Below are 16,892 nucleotides of genomic sequence, written 5' to 3' on the forward strand. Positions count from 1 at the left end.
GAGGTACCTTGGCATTGTGTTCCCAGTGGTTTGAACATGCTGACAAGCGAGCTTGTGGAAGGCCCGGGGTCCTGCTAGTTTGTTCACCTATTTGGGAGGGGATCGACAGGTGGATTAAACCGTGCATATCGGGGTAAAGGAATTGCTCGTCCTGTGGGTTGACCTGGCCAGGGTTCTGACTCTTGAGTTGTTCCACTGGTACTACTGACGAAGGCGAAGAAAAACCAGGCTGATCGTAATTGTTTATGATGTTGTTGGAGAGGACTGACTCCTGGGCTTCGGTGTGCCGATCAGCTCGAGATTTTGTCGGGTTCCCAAATAGACTTGTGATGCTTATTGGTTGTCTGGTAGGCGGGAGCACCTTTGTTGAGGCTTTGGGGGCCATCATTTCCAGGTGAGTTTTAAAATTGTGTCTGCTGGCTGGGGGGATCGGTGGAGGAGTGGTGGTGGTGTATTTGTGCCTCAAAAACTTGGTTGTTTTCCCTGCATCTGGATTCCGGCGGGAGGAGAGCTTTGGATAATAGATATTGGAGGCTTGGGACTGCATTGATTGCCTCATGTGGGGGAGCCTGGGAACAACCCCTCCCCCTGCACTCCTAACTCATGGTCCCTTTTTCGCTGGAAAGGCTTGTGGTGACCTCACATGTGGAGATTGTGCTAATGTCGCTTTCATCTCTTGCTTTGGGGCCCCTGAGGTCATTGCGGTGTTGATTGTCCGAAGTGGTCTTTATTACGACTTTTACGAAGTCCGAGATCAGTGCCCGTTTGCTGCTGTTTGGTGATGTCTGGGCGGGACCGCTGAGGAAATTTTGTTGCTGTCTCCCCGTTTTGCCACTGAAGCCGCCGCAGTAGATGTTTTTGGTGTGGCCTTTAGCCTTGTTTAGGTGGCGTTAGTTAGGACTCCCAATTCTTGCCGCCATTCTTTGCCTTCTTTAATTAATGGACAAGTGACTGGGGAAGTCATACTGGGGAGATCTTTGGCTGCAGCCTCTTTGCCCTTTTCTTTTTCATCTGGTGGGGGCGCTCCTCTGATTTTCCCTGATCGCATTTCCCCATTGCCACCACCCCCGGGGGGGGAGAAGAAGAGTGGGACTTCGGTTGGGGTGCAGGGGTGATGCTTAGTGTACGTGGGGCCGATGGCTTAGGCTCAAGCTGGGTGACAGAGGGTGACAGGGGGAGGGGGAGGCGAAAGCGGGGCTCGCTGGGTCGCCTTCGTGGACACTCCCGGGCACTTCACTCTGCAGCTCTCGCGTTCTTTTGCAGCCCGCTAGTAGCCTGCTTGTGGGCCCTTGCAGCACACTTGCCTGCCTGTACCTGAGTCAGACTTCCTTGGCCTCCTGGCTTTCTTCAGTCGCCGCCGCCACCACCGCTGCCACCCCTCTTCCCGCTTCGCTTCCCGGTGAACCAAGGGCGTGCCTGATGTTTAAACATAGGCTGGAGCACGGATTCTGGAGGCGGCTGCTGGAACGGGAGACAGGCGGAGGACGGGCTGCGAACTACAGGCTGCAGGGAGGAAGAGAGGACAGAAGCCAGAAGTGGCGTTTCTGCAGTTCGGCGTCTCCTCTCGCAGCCGACCGCCAAACCTCTACTGCGGCTTTCGGTTGGCTTGAAGACCTGGAGCGGCTACCTGTATACTGTGGGCAATGAGTCCCCATCTTCCCATATGCTGGAGTTCAAATCTCTGAGTTTGACACATAGTTGTATAATGCCATTGGGTGATTTGGCCAAGACTATGAGGTCCAGCTGTTCTGACACTGCAGTCTCTTATGTGACCTGCTTTCCCCACATCCACTCAATTTCTTTTCTTATCACGGAAACGTTTTTGCTGTGTGTACAGCACGTTCTGCCAATATTATTTTGTGGGGAAACCTTTGAGCAAAATCATCTTGTCATTTAAACGCTCTCTACCCCTTTCTCCTAATTCCTTTCTAGGACTTGATCTGTGTGGATGGAAACCAGTTATATTTGTAAAGCCACCTGTTGAGGACACCAAAGACTCATATACCTTGGCTTGGATTACTTACCCTTACACTCTTGATATGACTTCAAATATCCAACCACCTGTATGGGCTTGTCACCATACACCTTCATTCTTATATCAGGGGGTATTTATCTAAGGCCACCAAGTATAGACAGTAACTCTTCCCTAATTAAGGGCTCCTTAATCAGCTAAGACCTGCATTTACTGTTCTCCTATCTTGAGAGTAAAGTAGGAGGTATCTGTTTTAACATAGTGAGCCTCAAAAATGTGCAGTATAAACTCTTCACCTCTGTCATCTGCCCTGGTATTCCTCAAACCTATTAATGATTCTGTGTTTTTCCCGTTTCCCCTTACGCATTCTGTCCTAATACCTTGTATGTTTTTAGGTCGGGCCTGGGCACCACATGCGCTGCTCTGCGAGGCATGGTGTATTAGAGTATGCACTTGAAGTTCCACCCACTCTCCGCCCCTATTTTTCATTGGCTTGTGTCTTGGTCCTTTGTAAATGCTGGCTTGTGATTTAGTAATTGGCTTGTTAGTCCCTCCTTAGTACCGCCTTGTCTTAATTTGTAACCTCCCATGAGGACTGGCCCTTTTACTTCTGTTGTTACACCGTCTGTATTATTTAGTCTGTAAGCACTATTTCTTTAGTGAGTTCTGTCTTAGTGCAGGCACAATGTGCTTTGCAGCAACATCCAGCGCGCCATGCGCGCTTTCACTTTTTAAGCACTTTGGATAACGGTGGCTGCTTCTTTGTAATGAGGATAGTTTGAGCTTTTGGCATTGTAAATGACAATAGTGTAAACTCTCGCAAATGCGACACCTATTGCTTTACAAATATATATTTTTTGTGAGTTGTTTCCAAGTGCCCTATGCTGAGCTTGCACTTAATAGAGGCCACGCCCTTTCTTTAGATGCAGCTCGTCTAAAGAAATAGGCGTTGCCTCTATTAAGTGCAAGCGGGGCATGGGGCGCCTGGAAACCAACAAAATTGCAATTCAATAGGTCTCTCATTGTAAAAAAAAGGTGCATTTTGCAACTGTCTGTAAGGCCAGATTGGGCAAGAAGCAAGTCAAGGAAGTAAATGACATGTATTATGACTATGATGAACTAAGAGAAGATTTTGATTGTGGACAAATCGTGTCACAAGTTGCGGGGTACAAAACAAACACTCCTGTGGATGAAGTAGTAATTCAGGGATGCTGTACCAATGTTTTGTTTGATTCTGGTGCTAAAATCACCATTGTCTCGAAATAATTTTTCTTCAACAATCTCTCAGATAAAGTTAAGATACAGAAGACTGACATCAAACCTTGTGCCTATGGTGGAGAGACCATAAAGTTGCTTGGGTACTTCTGGGGTCTTTTGGAGTATAAAGACAGATTTACTAATGCTAAAGTTTACGTTTCACAAAAAGGTGATAACATATTAACCTGGTTTCATCAGAGAGATGTGGGCGTCCCTCTAGATCCCAACAGTGTACCACCTATACTTTTAAGGGAAGATTTTCCAGTTAAAGACATTGATTTACAGTCAGGTGAAGATTTCAGGTTGAGTCTCAGTTGCAAATTTCCCAAAGTGTTTAGGGAAGAACTTGACTGTTTACGTCACTATGTACATCACATAAAATTGGTAGATGATGCTAAGCTATTTGCAGGGAAGGTATGCAATGTTCTGGTGGCTGTAAGAGATGAGAAGAGGGAGAGTTAGAAAGGTTACAAAAGAATGGTGTCATTGAAGAGGTGGAAGGGACACAGTGGTTGGCTCCCGTTGTTGCTGCTCGTAAAGCGGATGGTAGTCTTCGCTTTTGTGTAGATTCGAGGGAGTTAAACAAATGTATAATTGTGGACAGGTACCCGTTGCCAAAGATCTCTAACATGCTGATGTCGTTACAAGGAGCCAAAGTGTTCTCCAGCATTGATCTCAAGTCTGCATATCGTCAGATAAGACAAGATGAGTCATCCAAAAATCTTACCACGTTCACCACTCCCTTTGGGATTTTTAGATCTGTTAGGCTGCCTTTTGGGTTGGTTTCAGCCGTGTCTGTATTTCAGAGAGCTCTAGAAAAGGTATTAAAGGGACTTGATCTTGTTAAGATTTACCAGGACGACGTTTTGGTTTTTGGGAAGAATGATGAGGAACCTGATGTGAGGGTGCGTCAAGTTTTGGAATAGTTGGATAGCTCCAATCTCACCATCAGGTTGGATAAGTGCAAGTTTCGCAGAAATTCCATTGACTACTTAGGTCTTACTGTCACAGGTGAAGGTGTGATGCCTAAAAAAGAGCTAGTAAACACCATACAAAATTTGAAATCTCCGTGTAATAGAGATGAGTTAACAAGATTCCTTGGCATGGCCGAATATTACAACAACTTTGTGAAAGGTTTTGCTGGTTTGTGTGAGAATATGAGAAAACTACTCAGGAAAGGTGTGGAGTTTATCTGTACAGAAGCTTGTGAACTAGAATTCAGACCGATTAAAGATGAATTGAGCAAAGCTCCCAAGTTGCGGAGTTTTGACCCCAAAGGAATGTCTGGATTAATTACTGATGCCAGCATTAAGGGTTTGGGTGCTGTTCTTCAACAAGAGGTTCAAGGTGAGGAGAAGGTTATTTTATTTCTCTCACGCAGTCTTCGAGGGGCTGAACTCCGTTATTCTGTCATCGAAGGAGAGGCTCTTGCCATTCATTGGGCTACGAAAAAATTGAAGAACTTGTTGTGGGGCATTCAATTTGAAATTCGTACAGATCGCAAACCTTTATGTGAAATCTTCAAAAGGAAAGGCATTGACTCAGTGTCCAGTAGGATAACTAGGTGGGTAGTATCTTTACAGAAGTTTGATTTTGACATCAAATACCTACCTGGCGTAAAGAATAAAATTACTGATGCCTTATCTAGACTTGTGGAGGTGTCTGAGGAGCACAAGAGTTTCTGTTGTGAGGAGGACAAGGAAGTGGTATGCGAGATTGAGGCATGTTGTTTCACTGAGTCTGCATGGAAGGATGCCATGTTTCTTGATAAGGAAATACAAAAAGTACTTGTGAATTTGAGTGGCGGCTGGCCGTCAAGAGCAAAGGATGTCACTGTGAAGTATTGGCATGTGAGGGATGAATTGTCGGTCATGAATGGTCTTTTGTTCAGAGGCACTAGATTGATTCCTCCAACTTCTGTGAGATAAGGCCTTATCAGTTTAGCACACTCAGGTCATCAAGGAATGTCCAACAACTAAAGAAAGACTCAGACTAACTTATTGGTGGCCGGGCATGGATTTACACGTTGAAGGGAAATTAGGGAGTGTTTTCAGTGTTCTTTGAGTGTGAAGGTCGCTAAGCCGAAAACGCAACCCGTGGTATCTAGAGAACGTCCCATCAAGCCTTGGCAAGAGTTGGCATTAGATATTTTGGGTCCCATACTGTGGGGTGAATCTTATGTGATGGTACTCATTGACATGTTTTCTAGACGGCCGGAGGTGAGGATTACTACGGGGATTGAAACCAAACACATTGTGAATTTCTTGAAAGAATTGTTTGGAGAGGGCATTCCAAGTCTGCTGCTGAGAGACAATGGTGTACAATTGGTGTCAAATGAAATGGATTTTTTTTCTTTAAATCAAGTGGTGTGAAACACAAATGGTGTTCACTTTATCATCCGAGGAAACAACGGCATGGTAGAAAGATTTAATCGTGTCTTGAAGGAGACAATTGCCATGGCCAAAGCTGGAGGTATGAATTGGAGAGAGGAGGTCCATAAGAAGGTTGAGGCCTATTGAGTCTCTGCCCATGCGGTCACAGGAAAATCTCCTTTTGAGTGATCTAAGGGCAGACAACCCAGTACCTTAGAAGCACCACCTTGGGTCAATGACTTGCTTCCACAGTCAGTCATGGTAGGTAATGAGGCAGATTGGAGACTCAAAGAGAGAAACAAGATAGAAGCTCGTAAGAAGAATTTTGACTTAAGGAAAACTGTGAAGGTGACCAAAGTCAAAGTGGGTGACGTAGTCCTGGTAAAAAAAGCTTCAAATTTAGGTAGCTCTTCTGGTTTTCTTAAGCCATTGAGGGTGGTGAAAGTTTTGTTGAATGCTGTAAAGACAGAAGACTCTCGCATTTGGAACCTAAACAGAGTGGCCATTCTTAGGAAAAGTGTTGCAAAGAATGCAGCAGAAAACCTGTCTACTTCAAAGTTCTGTTCTGGTCGGATATCAAACACTGAAAGTCATCTTAGAAGGGGTTCCAGAGAGGTGAAGATTCCTGGTTATCTCAAGGACTATGTTATGATGTAAACAACTCACCTTGTTGTTCCTTTCATTCATGATGTTAACAGTTCACAGTGTCATATTTTTATCTTTTGTTTTTTATATTTATAGTCTTGTTTTTGATACCTTTGTTTTGTTATTTGGAGGGGAGGTGTGTGGTATTCTCTGGGTTGCCTCATCTTAGAGCATTCCAGGGAATACCATGGTGATGGAATATAATGCATGTCATAACTTATTCTCAGACTGACTGTTCTTAGGAAGACTGCCCTGGGTGGATGGGACCTTTTTCTACTGTCTTCAATAAACTTAATCTTGGACTCATCACAAGCCTTCAGATGGGTATTTATTCAAAAGGACTTGTTTCCAGATGATCAGCAGCTTACCTCATTTTAGGTTTTTAACATACACACTAGAGCATCCTTTCACCCAGAAAGAATGCGTCACCATATACTGAGTGTCTCTCATAATCCTCCTGATGACATATACTTAAAATGAGCGCTACCCTACCTTCTCATGAAGGCTCATTATCTTTTCCAGTAGTATACTAAGAGCTGAGCAATCCTTTGTTAAATGCTTACAATCAGTTATTTTCTTTAGTCCCAACAGCATGCACCCACTAGCCTTTCCTGATCACATGACAACTGTTTGTCGCTGCGCATAATGGGAGTCTCGTCAGGGCACCTTAGCAATGCTTATTAACAGTATCCAGACAAGACAATATCAGGAACACACCAGGAAACATCCTGTTTCTTCCATGCTTGTCAGGGAAGGTGTCAATCTACTTCCGTCTGCGATGCTGACTGCAGGCAAAATTACAGGGTCTGTTGTGAGGCTCTGGTCAGGAAAGGTGTCGCAGTCAGTCATATTGGCTCGCACGGCCACTTCTATATGGTGACCTGCACACCTCCATACCAGACTGCACTTCCCCTGATGATCAGTTAATCCATCCTCACTTACCAGAAAGGAGAGCTGCTGTCCTGCTTGCAATGCATGTTAGAGGCACTGCTTCCTGCGGTGATGATGTGCTGCAACTACACATATTGGGCGCATCTGAGCTCCTTGGCGTTCCTCCTCACAATCGCTGCCTGGACTTATTTTTTCTCATTATCAGTGGAATGTCAGATAGCTGGAGAGGGATGCAGGTAAGAGTTTCAGCAATTCGTTCACAAACACATTACTGAATGGGTGGGGAACTTCTTGCCAACTGCTGGTTATCGAACCCACAGCAATATTCCACCAGCAAGCATTCCTCCTTAGAGAGCTGTGCCCATGAGATGAGAGTTTGCTGCTGTCCGAACACTTTTGTGGGCCATGGGCCAAGCATGGGTTACTGGGCCTCCCTTGTGGTTTTTGGGACCTTATACCGCTGGTATTCCTGGGCCTAACCTACTGTGGCACAGCAAACAGGGTGCCAAGTGCATCCTTTCCACCTCAGGGCAGCGGGGGCAAGCAGTGATGTGCTGTTTGTAGTGAGCAGGTAGATTTGGATTCATTTGGCTGCACGATGGGGTTGCCCTCAGGTCTGGTGTGCGGCTGTGTCCTCCAGTGTGCAGCCGAAGATCTGGTCGATTTCCTTCTATGATATAGGGAAGTCACGTGTATACTGGTTTACTTCATGTTTCACATTTCACTTGACAGGTTTACATGTTTACACTTCACATTTCACTTAGCAGTTGGCAGACCTTGCTTGCAGCTAATGGGGCCCGTGCTGTAGACAAGATGTCTGCTAGTCATTTACATAAAAGAAGGCGACGCTCACAGCAGTCTCCAGGTGAGAAGAGGGTGGGCTTTTGATTGGTGTTAGCGGCGTGCATGCCTCTAGACCAGGTGGCTGCTAGGTGCTGAACTAGAAGACAGCGGCGCCCATGGTCTGGTGGAGACATGTAATGCACTACGCTGGTGGCTGCTGAGAAGAAGGATGCGTTACATTTAATAAGTTCAAGTTTTTCCTTCAGTCTGCGCTTATGATCCTACTAGCTGGCACATCCATGGAGTGCGTGGAACACGGTATCCATGGACCTCTGGCAGCAGCAGCTTTTACTGCTCAGGCCTTTTGCACGGTGCCCACCCTCTGCACCGAAGGTGTGGCGTTTGTGTTGTGATCAATATACGTCACAGAGGGCTGAGTGATGACGCACTCTAAGGCCTCTGATAAAAAAAACTGGGCCGCACAGTGTTGTGCCAGTGAGTGCTGCGCTCCCGGTGGTTGTTGATGTCAGCATCGACTTAAGTGTTTCTCCTAATTATTTGAGAATCGTAATTGTCACAAGTTCCCGTCAGGAATCCAGGATAATAATTCTCAAGCAACGAATCAACCATATCTAGCATTAAAGGTGGATAGAAAACCGGGGCCAGAGATTGTAAACCGAGGTTGGACAGTAGCTCGACTCAAATCCTGCTGGTTGTCAATCCCCGCCCCCGCCCCCCAGGCAGAGTGAGCATATGTTACCTTGGCTTTCCTTGTGTAGCGTGACCATAGCAACAAGGATGTCCTCCAAGAAATGTGTGTAGGTGCTGCATGTTACAAAATATGTTTATTAATAACTTTTAGATATACACATTTTCAATATAAACACTTTCCAATGGGAGGGGAGATATAAACACAATACTAAACACAACACGTGACATCACAGAATATGGCAAGGTGCACCGATGCCCCCACTAGGAGAAAGGCAATTTAAATGGTGGCGTCATTGAACCTGATCCTACTAGATGTAAATATAAAGCCACAGCACAGTTATGGAGCCAGGGCCTGGGCTACACAGGCTCCAGTGTTCCCAAGTAGCTCTAATGTTTGGAACTCTATACTTGTGACACTCATAACGTATATGGAATGCAACAAAGAGAACCAGTGCAAGTAGCAGGGATACAGTATTCCAACATTTGCAAACAGCTATGGATAGATACTCTCTCTTAGAATGGCTAATCGTAATCTGCCCCAAAACGGTTGTTTTCCACCTCTTTGGAATTTAAAGAATGTTTGCAGCCCTAAATGTTTGTGGGTATCTAAACAACACAACGGAAACTAACACACAACAATATTGAGTGTGTAACGGGTAACTGCTAGACAAGGCTTCAGTGTCTCAAAACTGTGGAGATACTCCAACTACAGGTGACAAGCGGCACAGAAGCAACAGATTAGGAGCAGCCAGGGCTCACGGTGGACCGCAAGGGACCCTGTATCAGGCATACCGACAAGCCAACCTGGTGGTGGACCACCGCATATGGCAGGTCAAGGTTCAAAATGAAGAGATAGCTGTAAATAGCAAAAGGTAGCACATAGAGAGATGTGCCCATCATCTCCCTTGAACTTGCAGGTGTCGGTATCCTGAGCAGCCAGTTTTCAGTCACTGGTGGGGGAATGAGGGGCTCAGTGGATTTACTTGAACATCTGGTACTGACGAGGTGGACTCTTGAGCAGCCTGTCTTCATCTTGTGGTGAGCGGTGCAGCGGACTAAGGCACCTTGCAACGTAGTAGGGCTCCTTCGACTGGCTTCCACGCAGAGAGTGGTTATAGCATGAAGGCAAGCAAATAGTGCATCAGCAAGAATTTGGCTCCACTGACTGTTTCCTTAGCCATACGCAACATCATCTTCAGTTCATGCAGGGTCAAAGTTCAAAAGATGATCAGTATTCTGCAGGGCAGCATTCAGGTGGCAGAGATCCAATGCAGGTTCATTGTCCAATGGATTCCACAATTTAAAAGGTCCAGTCAATCATTTGGGTGGACAAGGAGTCCTGGCTCATGTTTACCCTTCTCTGAAAGGGGATATCTGGTGCCTCTGTATACTTGCAGTGACTAGAGATGATCCATTATGGAAAATATCTGCCAAATGTTATGAGCATCCCCAGACTATCTCAGACCAAGGGAAAGCAAGAAGTGTGGAATGAGGTTGTTCTCTAATGGCCACACTCATTCTCTGTCTTCTGTAGGGTCATTCTTACAATAACTCTGTAAGCATTTACGGGTAACTCTAAATTGGGCATACTAAAATATTGATCATAATTCTTGTTTGCAAAGAATTATGCCACTAAGGGCTATAATGTTCACACAAACGTATTTAATTGAAAAATAAATACATGCAGGGGCATGTTGACATGCACGTTCGGTGAGTGCTTCTGGATTACCTGGGAAGGCCAGTAGGCAGCTCGCTTGGGTTCACCTAGGTTCACCAAACCTTATTAATCTGCTTCCATCAGTCTAAGCTCGGTCTGAGGAAGACACAGGGAGACAAACGGGAGTCTAAGCTGTCAGGGCTCATCCTATGGCTGACTCGGAGGCACCATTGTGTAGTTTGAGGACCCAGTGGATTGGGGACCCCGCAAATTGTTATCAAAATATTATGGAGAATTTCAGGGGACAAAGCAAAATGTGCAAGGGCACCTGCTGCGATGATTGATCTGCACTCTAGTCACTACAGAGTGTATTTAGGATTAGTCCGCGAGAAAGTATTGGAAATAGTACAACACCGGACCAGCTAAACCAACCCCTAAAAGGTGAAAAATGAGAATAGTAAGCAGGACAAGGCTGTGGCTCCTCGGAGATTTGCTGCTTGTCTCTGCTCATCCTAGATCGAGATGGTCCAGAATGGTCCTTATGACACAGTTGGCATGAAAGGCTTCCTAGAATCCTGATGACTCCCGCGAGACCATAAATTTAAGAGAACAATATTCTCCAGTATTTTGGCTGGAACTAAGAGAAAAGAAATGGGCTAAATGTTGTAGAGTTTAAACTAGTCTATGCCTGGGTTCTTCAGAAGCAAAGAAACATTTTTAGGTTGGCTGAAACAATGCCTCTCAGGAGTGAAACATGGATAATGTGTTACAAGTGTGGTAATAATACAGATACTAAGGAATGCGCACTTTTACTGGGTAGAGGACAGTATTACAATCTATAATGAAACTATTCACAGGTAGAGCGCAAGCAAACAGAACGTTGTATCCATTGAGGAAATTACTAAGGCATGAGGAAAGCCTAACATTCAATGTGTAATTACATTTTCTTTGAGTTGCTGAATGATTGGAGACCCATTCATATCAGTGATAAGTGTATTTTGGTGTTGTGCACCACTTTTGTAAAGGAAGAGCCCATGAACGAGACTGAATCTGGAAGTGGGGAATTTGACATGGGCCACGGGGAGAATGAACTAGAGGTTAGAGAGGGTGGTTCTTTTAGTGGCTACTTGGAAGGCCACAGTACTTCAGGGCCACCCATGATCTAAGGTTGCAGTTCAGTCAAAGGTGTATAATCAAGGGGGAATGAATCCCTCGTCCTGTGTGTAACCAGGGTCTGGGGTTCTAGTCATCTTAAAAACCCTCATTCACGATCAAAAAAGCATGGGTGCCCAGTCGGGTCAGCGTGCTTTCATCAGGACCAAGTGTTTGCACGCTACTGTGTGGTAACGTGCAAGGGTAAGTAGTGCACTTACCCTTCTTAGGTGCGTCTGTTCACACACTTGTGAGTTATAGATGAAATTGTGTCTATAACTCGTTCAGAAGATGTTCATGCTCTGCCGGGGGACGGACGGTCGAACTCTCTCTCTTTCCTTTTGAGGTCCTATTAGCAACTTTTGCTGGCTCCGTCTTTCATGCCCCGGTGTACGAGTTATAGACACAATTTCCTGGGCACTCATGGGCTGAAACATGTCGACCAGCCACGATTCTCGGTAGGTGCCATAGAACAGTAGCTCTTCTATTTCTGCACCGCTCTCTTGATTTTATCTTTACCCCATCCTCAACATAATAAAATCGAGATTGATAGATGGGGGTAATTTTAACCACACTCCATTTCCACCCTCACCTTTTCTGATCACTACTGTAATATACCAGTTGGTCTTCCTCCAGGTGGAGGAAAGCATAACAAAGACCCGATGATGATGCTTTTCATGTAACCTACCAGGTGGAGAATCAAGATATACCGCACCATGGTTAATTCATGAATGAGGGTTTTTTAAGACGACTAGAACCCCAGACCCTAGTTACACACAGGACGAGTGATTCATTCCCCCTTGATTATACATCTAACGGACGAAAGCCGAATGAATCTCAGCCCCTTTCTCCCCCACTTGATCATAAGTTTAGTAAAAGGTTCAGGGGCACAAAAGCTGTAAGATAATTCATACATTAGGGTCCCAGTTTTGGAACTGGTTCAGTTAGTTGCAGGTCCCACTGCCTAGGCCCCATAGAGTTCCCTCCCTGATTTAGCTAAGTGTCATCCCAAGTTGAGACACAGATCAACAATAATGGTTCCAAGTAGTGGAGCTATGAGTGGGAGACAGAAATGGGACTGTCTGAACTCAGCCAAGAAAAGGATGAGGGAGCTAAAATATGCCTTGAATATTAATATGTTGACCCAGCCTGTGTGATGAAGAGTTGGAGCCGCCATGCTTGGGCTGCACTGATATGTGACAAGTCCTAGTTGAAGAGTTGTATTGGATACTGTGAAGGAACTTTTCTAGTAACAGACACAATAAGGTAATATGCAGTCCAGGGCTAATCATTTATGAAAAAAGTACTTGTTGTCTCACACCAAGCTAAATAATGTACAATTTAATTGGTATGACATACAGGGTTGCAGAATGCGGCTTTTTAGGTCTCAGCTAGACAATGCGTGCGTTAACTCGAAGAGACGTGTTCTATCTGTGGGCTTACAGGCCACCCATCTCCTACTATTGGTAAACTTTCAGTGTTGCTCTCCTTTTATTTGATGCCATTCATCAAGGCATGCGGGCGTCATGCCCTCTTCTTGTGTTTGGTGCTCCTATAGCGCATGGATCAAGTACATGTCTCCTTACAATGCTCCCAGTTTGTGGAGCTGTTGTTTTTTTTGTTTTCAAGCAATTCATAGGAGTACTTGTGTTTTCAGGTCATCTCCCTGGTACATATACACACATACCACTTAAATGCATGCTCTTTTACATAAATGAATGCATTTCTTAAAAAGTTGGTAAAACATGAACAGCACTTGTTCAATTTACTTTTTGCACGATCCGATGGTATTGGAGCGCTTTAAGTGCTCACCAGTTACATTACATATCAAATTCATTTTTGTTTCTGATCCTGCTTCAATTAAAGTTTTTTTTCCTGTCGTTGCTTGCCCATTTCCCCATCCCCTTGTGCTTCCTTGCTTGACCCCGTCCCCCCCACTACCTCCCTCGTTGCTGCTGCTTTTTTTCCCCTGATCCGATGGTATTGAAGTGTTTGTTCTGTCCGCCCTCTTGCCATAGTGCTAATAGCAGGCGATAATATTGGAGCGCTTTAACTGATCACTAGTTACATTACACAATGGCGCATTCATTGTTCTGGCAGGGGGAAGCGTAAGTAATTTGCCCAGAACCACAAATTGTTCAACCTGACCCCGAGATTCAAATCTGTTCGGCAACTCTGGCTGCTACGCTACATCCTTGCTTCACTTCAAAGCTCCTCAACTGTTTCTCACTATCACTTCCGCATTTGTTCAGCAGGCCCATCAACACCGAACAAGCATTGGCAAAGGCACCAGATCTCGGCAATGCCCGAGATAATGGCCTCGTTAATGTGAATGTCTTTTAGCCATGTTATCTAGCAGCACATCTGCTGTTCAGCATGGCTGAAAGTCACTGAAAAGCGCTATAATGCGGCCAGCGCAGACCACGTCAAAGCAAGTTTTTTGTGTTAAGAGGGGCAGGGCAATAGATTCAACATGAGGGGCGAAGAGACTCAGCGTTGGCTCAACATTCTGTGCTTTGGGGATTTCAGTAACTTTCAGCCATGCTGAACAGCAGATGTACTTTGAGACCCACGGGTGATATGTGCACTCAATAAAATCCTATGACTATTGCTATGTGCTGCTAGACAACATGGCTAAAAGACATTCACATTGACAATGCCAATAGCTCGGGTATTGCCGAGACCTATTGGCTTTGCCAATACTTGTTATCAGTAAGGCGCTACATTCCCTGTCCTTCCAGGTAATCGTCCTCCTTTCTCTTGGGACCAAGTTTCTCGCTACTACCGGTCCAACCCTTTTATGGGCTTAGGCAAGATTAAGCTCTGGTGCAGTTATCTAAAATGTTATAATGCTATAAATGTGCAGATTAGTTCAACACTTTATTGTTCCTTTAGCATCAAACCACCATTTTTAGCAGATGTAGCAGATCTCTCTTTGTGTCTTCGTGACTCTCATCTCTTGGTGCAGGCTAAGCTTTGCGGGCTATGGGGCAGATGCGGTTGCACTTTCACACTGTTACAGTGAGGTGTCTTCATTGAAGAGCAGTGGCGTTAGCCTTTACAGAAAGTGCTGCAAGACGGATTAATGGACGTGGGTCTTCACTGCAATGTCCAGCTCAGCAGCAATCAGTCCTCTTGGTTGACTGCACACGTGCATAGCAGAGGTAGTTGCTGCTTCCAGGCTGAATCTTTTTATTATATCATCTTCTAGCAGTGGTGTGCAAATGTACCTTTTTAGGGGTACACTGGTGCAGGGTCACACTTTTGTCCACGGGTTCAAAGACCAACAAAATAGAGATCCGCACTGGAATTGGGAATAACTAACAAGTTTATTAATCACTCATGAGTGGGACCACATCCACACAGCACTCTCAAGTGCTGCTTGAGGTAGTACACTTAAGTCACAGAACACAGGGCTTTTATACAGGTTTTCTGCAGTGTAGGCATGTGAACAGAAATAGGAAGAACACGTTTTTTAGAAATAGGTTTCAGCAAACAAGGGCAGATGAATAACCACTTGGTCAGCAAAGTGGGAGGGGTAGCATGAGTGCTTATGGCAGCAGTAAATGGTTTGACAGTTAACATCTGAGACCAGGTGCTCTGGCAGCTACAAACCCTCAGCGCGTACATTGCTTTTAGCTGAGTGCGGAAGTCAACTAAAATAGATAGCACAGGTAGAGTGAAAAGACGAAAGAATTACGAAGGAAACTTAAATGGACACCACAGCCAAAATGGCTGTCGCTTATGCCAAGTAAAATATTACACATTTTCCACAGTGGATGCCCTCTTGTGCCACGCTACAGTAAAGTGCAATAACAACAAGGGGACAGATGGAATGCTTGAATTAATCTCAGCCACTGGAAGTTGTTTTTCACCCCACCATGCCACTCTAAAGAAAGGCTCGCTTTCTGCAAATCAGTACCTGTGTTCACTGTGCCATAGGACTCAAGCTATACTTCACTAAGTGGATCAAAACTGGTCTAGGGTTGCTTGTTTTCTGGTTCAGGGAGGGCCTGGCCTGGTAGTTCAGAATGACCTTTTTCTACTGGACCAGGGTCGAGACTGATTTGCGTATATCTGGGTCACAACTGAGGTGTCATGGTGCTCAAAATAACAATGGACTTGAATGCAGCCTGAGGAATTACATGTGGCTGAGATGAGCCCAAACTTTCTTGTCTTCACTTTTTATATACTTCAGTGCTATAGCAAAGGGCTTCCAAAACGTATCCCATTGGCTTCAGTACGCAGACTTGCACTCATATAGGGTCCTACTACCTTACATGTGTCACACACTCACTGTACACGTACACATGATCAACATGCACACAGGATGTTAGTGTATGGACCTGGATTTCACATACGATTGAACGTTAGTGGGTGGCTGTCAAGGAAAGTAGGACATGGTGCGGCTAAAAATGAGTTTATCATCATCATTGACTGGACTTAATTCTGGGTTGGCAGGAATCCAATTGGTGTAGTCCTTGAAGTTCTGGTGTCATTTTGGAATGGTATTAAATATATTCTGCTTTAATGTTGAATCAGAAATTTCCATGTAGACTCATTCTTTTATCTCTCTATACAGCACTTTGACAACCTGGGTCTTGCTAAACATAGCTACAAAGAAATAACATTAAAAATGAAACATTGTAAATGTTTTCTGTGTGATCTCCTGATATGATTGATGCCTTTTTGCAGATGTGCTGCGAGAGAGAAAGTTGGGCGTATGCAAAATTGAATGATGGTACCCTGTGCTGCTGATGAGTTTCCTCCTCTTCCCCTCGAAGAGTTTGAATAAGAGAATATTTAAACAACATACAGTTATGTTTTTGCTCCTGAAAACAAATTGAAATTCAAATTAATCTGCAAAGTGTTCTCATATTTCTAGATGTATATGCCGCTACTCTGATTATGCATTTTGGAGCTTAACAAAGGTGCTTTCACGAAATTGGGCTGTTGGGGAGTACAGTGGTTTGAGAAGATGCACGTTCCGCATCTGCAGTATGCCTATCTGAGGAAGGGACTTTTGTATGGGGGAGAACTTGACAAACATTACTTTGAACTTTTGCGTTTTGATAGCACCAATCTTAAGTAAAAAGAAGTGTGTGTGGGAACTTGACCGATGTTTGTATTTTCTTTTTCTGTTGAATCATTTGAATTTTTCTTGAAAACCTTTCCTAAACATAAAGGTATCTCAGTTCCTCCAACAAATTCGAAAATAATTCAGAGATAATACACGGCTCCTATGCCGTAAATTAGTATATATAAGTGAACGATTAAAGTCCATTTCGTACTGCAAGAGCCCTTACAGGCGCTTCAAAAGGCCACTCTGGCAGCAGTGTCCAGGGCACCTGCCTGTCTCTAGCAGGAAACTTTCCTTCATTAACACTATTTTTTCTTTCTCAGAGAGAGCGCAGACTAGAATTCCTTTAATTTGAGGCGCATTCCAGTAGAA

The 16,892-nt window shown here is 44.7% G+C and overlaps 1 protein-coding gene across 1 annotated transcript in view; it reads left to right on the top strand.

The window, feature by feature from the left end:
* The window catches only part of MIDEAS (mitotic deacetylase associated SANT domain protein), a 567,044-nt gene that overhangs the window by 178,033 nt on the left and 372,119 nt on the right, over window positions 1-16,892 (top strand). The gene's annotated exons all lie outside the window — the stretch shown is intronic.

The sequence above is a fragment of the Triturus cristatus genome, chromosome 9 (genome assembly GCF_964204655.1).
Source record: "Triturus cristatus chromosome 9, aTriCri1.1, whole genome shotgun sequence".
Taxonomy (NCBI): Eukaryota; Metazoa; Chordata; class Amphibia; order Caudata; family Salamandridae; genus Triturus; species Triturus cristatus.